At 41.0% G+C, this 12000-nt stretch overlaps 1 protein-coding gene across 3 annotated transcripts in view; it reads left to right on the forward strand.

Moving 5' to 3' along the window:
• Window positions 1-12000, forward strand: part of LOC114645187 (glypican-5-like) — a 331905-nt gene that overhangs the window by 29789 nt on the left and 290116 nt on the right. The gene's annotated exons all lie outside the window — the stretch shown is intronic.

Here is a 12000-nt window from a genome sequence, read left to right on the forward strand (position 1 = left end):
AGCAGAAACCTTGACAACTTTTAAGAAGTATCTGGACGACAGCCTTTCTTTTAGTTTCTTTCCTCAAATAAACAAGCTTGATGGACTGAATGGTCAACTCTCTTTATTCAAATTTCTTATGTTCTAACTGATTACATTTCGAATAAGCATACTGTATATGGATAAATGGGGAGGGTTACATCAGGAAGGGCATCCGGTGTAAAATTTTGCCAAATCAGTATGCGGACAACAAAACAAATTTCCATACCGGATCGGTCGAGCCCCGGGTTAACAACGACCGCCACCAGTACTGTTAGCCAACAGGATGCTGGCAGAACTTGGGCTGCTGTTGGCCGAAGAAGAAGAAGGAGAAGAAGAGGAGGGAGACGTGTCCGGAGGCAGGAGGAGAAGAGGAAAGTAAAGAGAGTGGAACTGAGGGTAGGAACTTTCAATGTTGGCAATATGACTGGTAAGAGAAGAGAGTTAGCAGATATGATGGAGAGAAGGAAGGTTGATATATTGTGCGTGCAAGAGACTAAATGGAAGGGGAGTAAGGCCAGGTGGATCGGAGGTGGATTTAAATTGTTCTATCATGGTATGGATGGGAGGAGAAATGGGGAGGGAGTTATTCTGAAGGAACAGTATGTCAAGAGTGTTTTGGAGGTAAAAAGAGTGTCATGCAGAGTAATGATTATGAAGCTGGAAATTGGAGGTGTGATGATGAATGTTGTTAGTGCAAGTTGCATGTGCAGTGGGTGAGAAAGAAGATTTTTGGAGTGAGTTGGATGAAGCGATGAACAGTGTACCCAATGGACACAAAGTAGTGATTGGAGTGGATTTCAATGGTCATGTTGGTGAAGGGAACAGTGGAGACGAGGAGGTGATGGGTAAGTATGGTGTCAAGGAGAGGAATGAAGAAGGTCAGAGGATAGTGGATTTTGCCAAAAGGATGGACATGGCTGTGGTGAATACGAATTTTAAGAAGAGAGAGGAACATAGGGTTACGTACAAGAGGGGAGGAAGATGCACACAGGTAGATTACATCCTATGCAGAAGAGTTGATCTGAAGGAGATTGAAGACTGCAAAGTGGTGTCAGGGGAAAGTGTAATTAAGCAGCATAGGATGGTGGTCTGTAGGATGATGTTGGAGATCAAGAAGAGGAAGAGAGAGAGGGCAGAGCCAAGGATCAAATGGTGGAAGTTGAAAAAGGAAGACTGCAAGGTTGAGTTTAGGGAGGAGGTGAGACAGGCACTGGTTGGCAGTGAAGAGTTACCAGACAGCTGGGAAACTACAGCAGATGTAGTAAGTGTGACAGAAAGAAGGGTGCTTGGCGTGACATCTGGAAAGAGGAAGGAGGAAAAGGAAACCTGGTGATGGAATGAGGAAATACAGGAGAGTATACAGAGGAAGAGGATGGCAAAGAAGAAGTGGGATAGTCAGAGAGATGCAGAAAGTAGACAAGAGTACAAGGAGATAAGGCGCAAGGTGAAGAGAGAGGTGGCAAAGGCTAAAGAAAAGGCGTATGATGAGTTGTATGAGAGGTTGGACACTAAGGAGGGAGAAAAGGACCTGTACCGATTGGCTAGACAGAGGGACCGAGCTGGGAAAGATGTGCAGCAGGTTAGGGTGATAAAGGATAAAGATGGAAACATACTCACAAGCGAGGAGAGCGTGTTGAGCAGATGGAAAGAGTACCTTGAGAGGCTGATGAATGAAGAGAACGAGAGAGAGAAGAGGTTGGATGATGTGGAGATGGTGAATCAGGAAGTGCAACGGATTAGCAAGGAGGAAGTAAGGAGAGCTATGAAGAGGATGAAAAATGGAAAGGCTGTTGGTCCAGATGACATACCTATGGAAGCATGGAGGTGTTTAGGAGAGATGGCAGTGGAGTTTTAACCAGTATGTTTAATGGAATCTTGGAAAGTGAGAGGATGCCTGAGGAGTGGAGAAGAAGTATACTGGTGCCAATATTTAAGAATTAGGGGGATGTGCAGGACTGCAGTAACTACAGGGGAATAAAGCTGATGAGCCACAGCATGAAGTTATGGGAAAGAGTAGCGGAAGCTAGGTTAAGAAGTGAGGTGATGATTAGTGAGCAGCAATATGGTTTCATGCCAAGAAAATGCACCACAAATGCAATGTTTGCTCTGAGGATGTTGATGGAGAAGTTTAGAGAAGGCCAGAAGGAGTTGCATTGTGTCTTTGTGGACCTGGAGAAAGTATATGACAGGGTGCCTCGAGAGGATCTGTGGTATTGTATTAGGAAGTCGGGAGTGGCAGAGAAGTATGTAAAAGTTGTACAGGATATGTATGAGGGAAGTGAGACAGTGGTGAGGTCTGTGGTAGGAGTGATGGATGCATTCAATGTGGAGGTGGGATTACATCAGGGATCGGCTCTGAGCCCTTTCTTATTTGCAATGGTGATGGACAGGTTGACAGACAAGATTAGACAGGAGTTCCCGTGGACTATGATGTTTGCTGATGACATTGTGATCTGTAGCGATAGTAGGGAGCAGGTTGAGGAGACCCTGGAGAGGTGGAGATATGCTCTAGAGAGGAGAGGAATGAAGGTCAGTAGGAACAAGACAGAATACATGTGTGTAAATGTGAGCGAGGTCAGTAGAATGGTGAGGATGCAAGGAGTAGAGCTGGCAAAGGTGGATGAGTTTAAATACTTGAGATCAACAGTACAGAGTAATGGGGATTGTGGAAGAGAGGTGAAGAAGAGAGTGCTGGCAGGGTGGAACAGGTGGAAAAGAGTGTCAGGAGTAATTTGTGACAGACAGGTATCAGCAAGAGTGAAAGGGAAGGTCTACAGGATGGTAGTGAGACAAGCTATGTTATATGGGTTGGAGACGGTGGCACTGACTAGAAAGCAGGAGACAGAGCTGGAGGTAGCAGAGTTAAAGATGCTAAAATTTGCACTGGGTGTGACGAGGATGGATAGGATTAGAAATGAGTACATTAGAGGGTCAGCTCAGGTTAGACGGTTGGGAGACAAAGTCAGAGAGGCGAGATTGCGTTGGTTTGGACATGTGCAGAGAAGAGATGCTGAGTATATTGGGAGAAGGATGCTCAGGATAGAGCTGCCAGGGAAGAGGAAAAGAGGAAGGCCTAAGAGAAGGTTTATGGATGTGGTGAGAGAGGACATGCAGGTGATGGGTGTAACAGAAGGACAGAAAGATATGGAAGAAGATGATCCGCTGTGGCAACCCCTAACGGGAGCAGTTGAAAGAAGAAGAAGACTTGTCCAGAAGCTGAGAGATCATGAATTTAGCATCATGCCATTTGATGAATATCGAGTTGGTTGCTTCTGGGCTGTTGGGAAATGTAAATTATCTTTGTATTCATGCTTTATTAGGATGATCTTCCTCAAATGATGTTTCACACAACTCACATTGTTATGGCAGTAAATGAATTTCATTACTTTATCTTCAGTTTACGCTGTCCATGTCTGAAATGATTTTAAACTTTTCATTATGAAAATCTGATTTTTTTAGTATTGGAAGTCATATATTCATTTATGGTACATGTTGCTTTTATTTCTTTTGTGGTTAATTTTATCTCTGCATTGCCATTTTGAGGCTCTGTTTTTATCAAGGGTGCCACTGTTTTGTGGCTAGAGTCATAGGTGTTGCCAGTTTGTTTCTCAGTAACAGTTCTATTGGTTATATACTGTATGGTCATGTGATGCAGGTCACTACATAATGCCATCATCATTATTAGAATGTGTGAAATGAATAACACAAGAGATTATAAAGGGTTGGGGCACCTTAAGGTAATCCCCATATAACTGAAATAATATTGAAAAAGAAAACCTGCAGTAAATGCGATGATGTCTTCTTCAGATGCGGGTTTGTCATTGACTGACTCCACAATGGTAGTGGAGCCGGTTTTCAGGTATGCAGGGAGGAAGAGGTGGGCTCAGGAGGTCAGAAACTGGAAGTGATATCATCCATCAATCATCCGTTCTGCTGTGGGAGGAGGAAAAAAGGCATTAAGCGACGGTGCCAACTTAAAGCTCGGAGTGGAATTACTACTTGATGACAAACTGAAGTTGTCTCCCAAGAGCATGTGTGTGACAGACGTTAAAAAATCTCATTGCAGTAGAAGGTTTTGACTCCAAAATGTTTTTTTTAATCAACTTTTCTGCAGTAGTTGGGGAAAGAAAACCAAATAAGTATAAGCAATTTTTTTGCATTGTCATTTTCACTTTGTTCCGGGTTTAGTTTGGCTTTGATGGTTGGTTTTGTTTGCTTCCCTAGGTTTTGACCCCTGCCTGATTTTTAATTATCTTTCTATTTCTTCATTTTTAGATCCTCTTTTGTCTCTTGGCCATTTATTTATTCTCAAATATACTTTGCATGCTCTATGTTGATTCCAGTGTATCCCATTACCATTTCATGGATCACCGTTCTGGACAAATTGCATCATTTTATGGTTTTGGTGGATTTCCTGAAGATAAAGTTACTGTCATGTTCCTGAAATCATTCCAGAATTTTATTAACCTTAGGAAATAGAGAATTATTCTGCTGAAAAGGCATATTCACTGATTGCTACCATGCTTCTGTGATGGGATGCATTTGTTCAGTAAATATGTTCAGAAAACCTTTGGCATGTCAAAACTGCTCTGTTTATATATATATTATATCCATTGTTAAAAATCAAAACACAGCCCCACCCATGCTATTACACTGTAACTATCATTCACTTTGACCAGGATAAGTACTTTGCGTTTTTGCCCTGTCCAATCGGCCAAATAAAGTGGCCCCTCAGTTCAAGTGCTTCATAACTCCAATATATCTTATCTGATGATAGGTTTGAAGGCTTCATAGATGTGATTTCCATTCTCTCTTTTCATGTGGTCTGGCATTTTTCTTATTTAGGCTTAGGATGCATGAATGGTTGCTCCAATGCAAAATGTCTTACAGGAACACATTGAAAAGATACTACCAGAACTCAGGTGGTGAAGGTCTTTTAAGAAGGAGTGGAAAATCCCTACCAGAAAGAAGAGAAAGAAGTGTCAGGAATGGAGGGGGAGACTGCCAGTACCTGGAGTATATGAAGAACTGTCACTAATGGGATGAGCTTAACGTTAAGAGAAAGACGTAAATGAGAAAAAATGGAAAAATTCATGGAATAACCTGGGCTACTCTGTTGGAAAAATGATCCTGGCATACATTTGGTTATATCTGTACAAAGTAACCAATGTGTACAGTTTTGAATAGTGTTTATGTCATTCTTTGTTAACATCTTTCTATGTGCGTATGCTACCAGCTTTTCAGTTTTTTCACATATTACAAATTGTTTCTCCCATTTACCAAAAATGTGTTTGCTAGTTCAACTGAAACCTCCAAACAGCCCACCTGTCTTATGCAGAGTTTTTGTTATTTTCTCTCAAATTATTCAGGGAATGCCTGTGCTTCATACCAGCCCTACCTCACTGTATGATTCCAAACTGATTGGAGTGGATTTGAAAATAGATAAGACAAATATTGGAAAATTTGTTCAGCATACTGAGCTTGTATATGTGGAGACAGCAGACTTTTATATTACCCTGGTCCAGCAAGATAGTGGCAATCCAAAGAAAATATAGCTTTCAAATTTTATTTGCTGCATAATGTGGGAAATCTAAATAAAGAACAAAAAAAATGCAGGAAAATTTTTTTTTATCAATATATATTATATATATATCCATCCATCCATCCATTTCCCAACCCGCTGAATCCAAACACAGGGTCATGGGGGTCTGCTGGAGCCAATCCCAGCCAACACAGGGCACAAGGCAGGAAACAATCCTGGGCAGGGTGCCAACCCACCGCAGGACACACACAAACACACCCACACACCAAGCACACACTAGGGCCAATTTAGAATCGCCAATCCACCTATATATATATATATATATATATATATATATATATATATATATATATATATACAGTGATCCCTCGCTATATCGCGCTTCGCCTTTCGCGGCTTCACTCCATCGCGGATTTTATATGTAAGCATATTTAAATATATATCACGGATTTTTCGCTGCTTCGCGGGTTTCTGCGGACAATAGGTCTTTTAATTTCTGGTACATGCTTCCTCAGTTGGTTTGCCCAGTTGATTTCATACAAGGGACGCTATTGGCAGATGGCTGAGAAGCTATCCAGCTTACTTTCTCTCTCTCTCTCTCTCTCTCTCTCTTGCGCTGACGTAGGGGGGTGTGAGCAGGGGGGCTGTGTGCAGCTGCTTCCTGAAGGACAGGCTGCACGGAGCTTCGCATACTTAAAAGCTCAAAGGGCACGTATTGATTTTTTTTATCTGTCTCTCGCTATCTCTCTCTCTCTCTCTTCCTGCTCCTGACAGAGGGGGTGTGAGCTGCCGCCTTCAACAGCTTTGTACCGGCGGTGCTTCGCATACTTAAAAGCCAAAAAGCCCTATTGATTTTTTTTTTGACTGCTTGCTTTGCACTCCTTTGAAAAGGAAGATATGTTTGCATTCTTTTAATTGTGAGACAGAACTGTCATCTCTGTCTTGTCATGGAGCACAGTTTAAACTTTTGAAAAAGAGACAAATGTTTGTTTGCAGTGTTTGAATAACGTTCCTGTCTCTCTACAACCTCCTGTGTTTCTGCGCAAATCTGTGACCCAAGCATGACATTCTAAAAATAACCATATAAACATATGGTTTCTACTTCGTGGATTTTCTTATTTCGCGGGTGGCTCTGGAACGCAACCCCCGCGATGGAGGAGGGATTACTGTATATATATATATATATATATATATATATATATATATATATATATATATATATATATATATATATATATATATATATATATATATATATATATATATATATGGGCGGCACGGTGGCGCAGTGGTAGCGCTGCTGCCTTGCAGTTAGGAGACCCAGGTTCGCTTCCCGGGTCCTCCCTGCGTGGAGTTTGCATGTTCTCCCCGTGTCTGTGTGGGTTTCCTCCGGGCGCTCCGGTTTCCTCCCACAGTCCAAAGACATGCGGGTTAGGTGGATTGGTGATTGTAAATTGGCCCTAGTGTGTGCTTGGTGTGTGGGTGTGTTTGTGTGTGTCCTGCGGTGGGTTGGCACCCTGCCCGGGATTGGTTCCCTGCCTTGTGCCCTGTGTTGGCTGGGATTGGCTCCAGCAGACCCCCGTGACCCTGTGTTCGGATTCAGCGGGTTGGAAAATGGATGGAATGGATGGATATATATATATATATATATAAGGAACAGTAAGCCGACACTTTCTGAAATGCTTGAGCACTTTTACACATACTCTCACACCCACAAACATAATGACAAACATTAGCACAATGTCTTTATCCATGAAAACATGAGCCCAGATCACATTGTTCCTCTAGAAGGAAGTAAAACACTCATACCATGAGATTCTGGCCAGAATCCAATGTAGTCGCTCCTTTGTCCTTTGGAGATGGATTTAAATAGCGGTTGATTAAATGATCGTCTTTCATACCTTTCAACAAGTGATTACACCCGGCCTTGTAATTTATCCTGAGTGAATTAAGAATAGCAATGTCTTATGCTCCTGTCATTACATTTACACATGCAGGATGTCTTCCATCAGCTCCTTGAAATGAGCTTACTTGTGACGAAATGGTCGTTGTGTCTGCTTCTGAAATCACGTCATGTAACTAACAATAATGTGGTTGGACAACATCTTACCAAAAGACAATTTATACCTCTCTATATCCTCACATTCATTTTTGGCACATAATGCTTACGTGTTAGCTACAATTATCAGTTTGCTTAGCTCAGATGATAGCCTATTTGAGGCTTAAACAAGCTAACAAAAGAATGGTAGATGTGCTTGCCCTGAAGTACCATTTACAATGTGTCTCATTTGCTGTTAAGCAGTAGTTCAGTTACTTTCATACCTCGACTTTAAGTGAGATTTTAACAGGAAACTAAAGCAAAACAGCATTCTCTATGAGTCCATCCACCCAGCCATCCATCCACTCCTGTGTTTCAGTTTAAACAAAGGAAATTAAGGTATGTATTGCACCCACACTACCTTTTGTGATTTTCCTAAAGATTTCATATCGTATTATGCTCTAGTCTCTTTGTCAAATGACTGAGATGCTGGCAAAGCTTTGACAACTCAGTGCAGTATGACGACACAATGCCATCAAAGACATTTCCCTTTCACAACTGTTATAAAGATGCCCAGCACAGTGGCAATTTATATTCCCAGTATCTATGGTGGAATGCTGGGAAGACTAAGAAACCAGACAGACAATCTCTAAACTCTACAAAGCAGTTCTGCTCATGAATAAGCATTGCTTGCATATAAACAACCAAGACCATTGTCTACTGAAGGTGTTCTTAAAAGCAAATATGTGCATGTAAGGTTAACTGGTGCCTCTAAATTGGTCTTGGTTGGGTGAATATGGGTGTGTGTTTGAGTGTGCCCGAAGAGGGACTGGCACTCTATCTACAAAGTTCAATTCAGTTCAATTTATTGCTATTATGGGCTTATTGTACAATGTTTCCAGACCCACTGGTACAGAAAAGTCAAAATTTCAGAAACAATAATGTAAACTGTGCAACAACATAGTACAGTAGACATAAATCACTAAACAACCAATAAAGAATAGCAATATACATAAATAAATATACAGTTGTATCAAATTAAAAAATCAACTTGTATTAGAAAGGACCAATAAAAGACAGGCGAACACAAGTAACTAAGCAGCAGAATGGTCATTAACATTAAAATGGTAGTGTAAGATCTTATAAAGTGAAGTGCAGACTACAGGGCAAGCAGATGACAGCATGCAGTTAATCCTTTTAGGATGGATATACCGTATGTCAATAAGTGGATGCTTGAGGGCGCTGTGGCCCTGTGAAACCCAACAGACAGATGCCGACACAGGTTTAAAGAGCACTAAGAAATAATTAAATTTTCTTCTTCAAAGTGCCCCAAAGCACCTCCACCACAATAAACAGGCAGTAACTATAATAATCACACAATAATCAATAATCACATTCTCCTCTCCTCCCAGCAGCTCTGTCACACTCCCTACCAACTCTGGCTCGCTTGCTGGGTCTCCCATAGTCCTTTATATAGTTCTTGACCCGGAAGTGCTCCAGTCCTTCTGTCCATGGGATTCATTAGCACTTCCAGATCAGATGGAGACTTGTATTTTCTTCAGCCCAGAAGTACTTCTGTTCTTCTGTTCCAGTGACTAGGGAGTACTTCCGGGCTATATGAGAAATAAAAATCCCCGCATCTCCCTGCAGCATCACACGGCGGCACCAACGGCACCCATCAGGGCTGTGAAGCTGAACTCCATCTATCATGGTGCCCTGCAGGAATCCGGGGCACCTCTATGCTGCAGGGAAGTCTCCATCTAGTGTCCTGGATGTGTCAGCCGGGTTGAGCTGCCGGCCGTCCATCACAGTATATACTTGCGATTAAGTTCTCCCGCGGATAAGTCGGGACTCGATTTTATCGTAAAATTTCTTGTATTTTATAATGTCAGTCATATAAGTCGAATGCGGAAAATTCACACTATTGGTCCAAGAGATTATGATATACTAACACCCACCTGAGAGAGTAACCACGGAGCACACTGCCTCATTTTTTATATGCATTGTGCCTACATGACCACACGGTAATACCCGAACTATTCCGAAGCAATGTTTGTACTGTTTTGTGTTTTTTGTATCTCACACCCTCATACACCTTTATCATAAGAGCATCCCTTATCTACGATGGAGCGTTCGATCAGAAGAAAATATGAAGCTGGTTTTAAATTAAACATTGTTGAAGTAGCAAAAGAAATTGGTAACTGCTCTGCTGCAACAAAGTTCAATGCGTCTGAGAAACTGATGCGAGATTAGAGGAGGCAAGTAGATGTAAAAAAAAAAAACAATTAAGTGTCACATTTTTGAATGGGCGTGTAAGTCGGGGTCTGATTTTATGATCGATTTTTCAGGTTTCAAGACCTGACTTATACTTGAGTATATACGGTAGACTTTAGTCGACACAAGAGGTTGAGAGTGGATGTTGACTAAAATTGACATCCAGAAGCAGAGGACAATAGAAGCTGTAAATGTTGGTAAAACTCACCATTAAATTATAGGTAGACCCTTTTGCTAGGTGGACTGTTGGCATCAACATCAGGTGAGAGAGTGAAGCAAATGTGCAAAGCAAAATACTCCATGCGTATCGTTTATTTATTTGTTTACTTTTTGTGTATTATTGCTGAATCAGACTCTTGACATTGCTCTCTTGATTTTGATGCAAATGATCTGTAGATTGAAAATGAAACCTAGGTACCTGCATCAGCTGATCGGTCCCCAGCTGATCGTAGTGCTGAGCATGCTCGTGTAGCTGACATGTCTACATCAACGTTTGCCCTGGGAGGATTACACAGACATAGATCTGCGGGTGGCAAGCTGGCTACTGAACTTCATCAAACAACACAGTGTAGTAGTGGACACCACAGATTGCCAGCCACTTGACTATTTCAAGCTGTTTTTTTTCCAGGTATTGTCTTTCAGCTTGTCAGTGATGAGACAAACAGGTATGTAATAAGTAATAAATATGTGAATTTACATACTGTAGAGGCTCATGAGAGATATTTGTCATAAATAAGTATTTTATGTTGATTTATGTGTGAAACCATTGCTTTGTGTGCTTTTTAGTAAACTGAGATTTTTGGAAAAATTAGCCCTAAAAGAGTTAAGAGACCATGGATTATTGAGACAAAACAAAAATGGCAGAAGATTGTACCAAAGTCAGGGACAAAATAGGGTCAAAACTGGATGATCAAAAAATAACCTGGAAACCAGGAATCAAAGGGCAACGAAGTGTCAAATAAACAAAAACAAATGTAGCGCCATTGCCTACTGGGAAAATAGGCTGACTATGATGCATGAAATGAGAAGGTGTTTATCCACCAAAAGATAATGGAGACTGACACAGTGCGTATTTTAATGTAACAACCATAATGTCACAAACCTGACCACAAGGTCACATGATGCCACTCAATGACATTGTGTAAACAATTTAAACTAAAACTGTAGCAACATAAAACTTTCCTAAATTAATCAAAATGAACTTTGGAGATCAAAAACCAATGAAACAACCCCTTGTGTTGACTACAGTCTAAAAGAATTAACTGCATGCTGTCATCTGCTTGCCCTGTAGCCTGCATTTCACTTTGTAAGCTCGTACACTACCATTTTAATGTTAATGACCATTCTGCTGCTTAGTTAATTGTATTCCCTGTCTTTTATTTGTCCTTTCTAATACAAGTTGATTTTTTAATTTGATACAACTGTATAATGAATTAAGGAAAATACACATACAAATGTAGGCGTTATTACATATGCCAAGTAGCGGATTACTAGCTGCTGGGTAAAAACTGACAGTCTGGTGAAACAGAATGAAATGCTACAACATTACTTTTGGAAGGCTGGAGATCAACCAGGTTGTCCTTATGTTATGATATGCTAGCTGATGAAACACAAAATGTTCCTGCCCTCTACACTACCCCAAACAAAAATGAAGGCCTTGAATCAAGAAACCAGTGTGGCACCAAATTCGAGAAGCACTCTTCAATGCCTGCAACAAAAGGGCAAAAGGCTTTACTTTCAACAACTTGAAAGTGGAGCGAGAAACCATGAAACCTCTGTACCACAATAAAAAAAACAGAGTTCCTTAATAGATTAGAGGTTTTTATTTAAAAAAATATTAAAAGAAACAAGCAAAATAAGAATGAAGCCAAAAAGCATAGTCACCAATCAGAATCCAAAAGATAAAAGCCTGAGATCCAGAACCAATGAATCAAAAATGAGAACACTTACAAATCCACAGTCCAATAAACATTAATAGGAGTCATGACCCAATGCAGCCCAGTTTAACGGACAGACGGCAGTCCCTCAGCTCTGCAATGTTGTGGGTTTCTCACCCTAAGTCTCCATCTTGGGTGAGAAAAGCAGAAAACAAAAGAAACAAATAATACCCTAACACAATATTTTA

The sequence above is a fragment of the Erpetoichthys calabaricus genome, chromosome 2, assembly GCF_900747795.2.
Source record: "Erpetoichthys calabaricus chromosome 2, fErpCal1.3, whole genome shotgun sequence".
In the NCBI taxonomy this organism is placed as follows: Eukaryota; Metazoa; Chordata; class Cladistia; order Polypteriformes; family Polypteridae; genus Erpetoichthys; species Erpetoichthys calabaricus.